At 28.0% G+C, this 3,333-nt stretch overlaps 1 long non-coding RNA gene across 1 annotated transcript; it reads right to left on the bottom strand.

The window, feature by feature from the left end:
- Positions 1–478: 478 nt before the first annotated feature.
- LOC139905644 (uncharacterized) lies at positions 479–905 on the bottom strand. Its single transcript, XR_011780569.1, has 3 exons — positions 853–905; positions 661–800; positions 479–598 (listed from the first exon to the last, which is right to left on the bottom strand). It is a non-coding gene; the product is annotated as an uncharacterized lncRNA (long non-coding RNA).
- Between the last annotated feature and the right edge of the window lie 2,428 nt (positions 906–3,333).

Below are 3,333 nucleotides of genomic sequence, written 5' to 3'. Positions count from 1 at the left end.
ATTTATGTTAAATATACAAAATTAAACAATTGGAATCATATAACCAATGACAATAAATTATATCTACAGAATATTGAAATAATAGATTGATCCAAATAATATTTTCTTGTTCTGACATTGGAATCCAGTTAAATATGTCATAACTTTAGGTTGCAAAACACAAGCAAGACGTGGAGTTTAATTAAGAAGATAATAGCCCCTCTTCTTCATGTGGAAGTTGCTATATACAATTGTGCACAGGATAGATATATCTCCCGATGAGATCTAACTAATTATTAATAATAACGTAAATGTCAAAATCATAAAATTAGACAATAAATATACTAATAAAGAAAATGAGAAATAAATCCATCTTAAAGATTAAGAGCAAAAGCTAATTATGTAGTAATGCCCGGCGATATTACTCCTTATTAAATTTTCCCCGTTACTTATGCTTATATAACAACATACTATTATCATAAAGGATATACACAATTGCTAATTATAATGCTATACCCAATGTAATTATCCCTGTTGTTGTGACCATTGAAGCAGTTGTTTTTGCCTTTTATGAGTTTTCTGAACACCATTTCTTGGAGCCTATCAACCATAACTAAGCCTTAAGTGATAAAAAAGTAATATTTATTGACTATGTAATATTGGAAAACCTAATGATCATACCCAAGTCTTTAAGTGAGGAAACTAGTCTCAGACAAACTAGTTGCGAACCATCCAAAGCTAGTACCCACGTTGTTGTGACCATTTAAGCAGTTGTTTTTGCTATTTAATGAGTTGTGTATCATAATTCTTGATATGTTTAGCTAAAATAGAATCATATTTTAGGGTTAGATTAATTTTTTTTTGAATACTTACTGTTAGATAGTACAAAATTCAGAGTTCCATTTCGAAATTAGTAAATATTTTATACTTTTTTACTGATAACTTGATCATCATTTGGTTTGGATGACTCAAAACATTTTTATATGTATTTCTATAAAGGACATCCTCCATTAATTTAATGGTGGTTCCTCGGGAAGGGATAGGTTTACCCGTGTATATCTCCATAAATATTTTGAACGTAGATGATTAGCAATGGATAAGGTTATATTACACGCAATAAGCATCTTTGTGAGATCAGAGTTAAAGTCTGACTTTATGTATTCATCATTAACTTGATTTTTTAAATGAATATCCATTCTCTTGATATGAGATGAGGATAATGAAGTGGCGTGTAATTCTAGACAGGGGACAAAAGGCACATTTATATCAACAAATCCGACAAGCCATCTACTTTTCATCCGGTAAGTATTTTTCAAATTCCTGGGCATCCATTTTCAGAAATCCAGACAGAATGCGAGGTTATTTTAGGCATTTTATTCAGTTCTCTATCGACTATCACCATCTAATATTATATTAATATTGAATAATAAAGGCGGGAATGATAACGTTTTGATTGATAGAAGAAGATGTATATTATTTAATCAATGATGCCATAAGTATTTCTTCTCTTCTCCTCGCACGCTTTTCTATTCTTACCAAAATTATCACCCTTAGATATTACAGAATGGGCCAGTTAACTTATCTTTTTAACTAGTTAAATTAAAGTTAATTATAATTTTATCTTTAATAAGTAGTTTAGTTAAGGTTAATGTCGATTTCTATGAAAATTAACGAGTTAAGTTAAAGTTAATTTCGAGTTTAATTTTTGTAACTAGTTAAGTTTAAGTTAATTAACTTTAGAGTTCTTTAAGTTAAATTAACTCACCCAACCTTGGTTAAGTTAAAATTAATTTTGATGTTAAAAAATAACTATTTTTGTTAATCCATGTCAATGCTTTATAATAAAAATTATTCCGTCGGTCTCTATAGCAGGGATTTTCTCTACTTCTAATTGAACGATCAAGAAAAAAATACAGATTCAAACCCAACAACTTCTGTTTCGAAGCAAAAAAGCAATACAAGAGAAATTAACTAATTAAATGGAGGTCAAGAAAACTAAAATTTTAGATTTTTATGTAATTTTAAACTAAATGTAAAATTATAAAAAAACTATTTGGTGTGGAATGACCCAGTCACAAAGTTTAGTAAAACAGATAGTGTCGAAACAGTGTTTAACTAAATTATCAATTAAAAAATAAATTTAACTTTAACAAATTAACTGAATCAAGTTAAGTTAAAGTAAAGATAATACAGTTTAAAAAAATAATTAATTAAGTTAAAGTTAAAATAACTCAGTTTAAAAAAATAATAATTAACTAGTTAAGGTAAAAAGTTAATCAACTTAATTTATAAACTTATCTAAATTAATTTAAGTTGCATTAACTTGCCAACTCTGGATTTATGATATAGAGTTTGTGTTTGTGTCATTTATGCGTGCACGCCGTTGAACCTAGGAGGCTGAAATTTTGAATAGGTGTCTCTATCGAACCTGGTCAGGCTAAAATGGGGGTGCCGTTTATTGGAAGTTTTTTATAGGGGGGCTTATGCTATACCCATAACACAAAAACGTTTTTGGAGCTCAAGAAGACTAGATTAAAGATAAAAATATCATTGCCGTCTCAAAAAAACAACTATACGAATAACTAGGTTTCCTAAATTTATTCCAATTTGCAAAAGTGATGGGGGAAAAAAATCCGCAAAAATTGCAATTTCGTTTATTTCAGGTGCAAAAAATGAACTTCCAATGAAGCATTCTTTAATTAAATAAAGTTTGTAAAAATTTGTCTAGAGATTTGTTTGCATACAAATTTGACAAATGGAAAAAAATATATTTTACTGAAATATTCGACATTTTCTGAATAATTTTTCTATTTTTGTCTCCTCGCGAATTTTTTTTTTTTTTATCAAACGTCAGTTTATCGTTTATAAGAAATAATTGCCGTAAAACGACACATTTTGTAAAAAAAAGTTGTAGACTCCTATTTTCAATTGTCTAGAACATTTTGATAAATAATTTTTGCAATATTGCAAAAATGAACCCGAAAAATTATTGCGTGTTATTTTTTGAGAACATTATTTTCCGTAATTTTTTTTGTTTTTGCAAGTACGCCTTTATTATTCAATAAAAAAATATTGGTAGGTTTGCATTACTCTTTACTATGGAAAGAAATGCTATAAACTAAAGTTATTTGTAAAATTATTGGGAAAAATTTATTTTTATTTTCTGATCTTCGCAAATTTTGATTTCGCAATTTTTAACAAAAAAGAAATCTTATCTAGACAATTTTTCAACTGATCCATGTAGAATGTTAATGGGTCTTGAACTATACCGTGAGAACATGTATGAATTTTACTTCAAGTTTGTGTATATCTTAAAACAGAGGTTTTGGTTTCGATATATTTCGTAAATGCTCG

Source organism: Lepeophtheirus salmonis, chromosome 6 (genome assembly GCF_016086655.4).
Source record: "Lepeophtheirus salmonis chromosome 6, UVic_Lsal_1.4, whole genome shotgun sequence".
In the NCBI taxonomy this organism is placed as follows: Eukaryota; Metazoa; Arthropoda; class Copepoda; order Siphonostomatoida; family Caligidae; genus Lepeophtheirus; species Lepeophtheirus salmonis.
The sequence above is the reverse complement of the archived record's forward strand: the minus strand, read 5'-3'. Positions and strand labels throughout refer to the sequence as shown.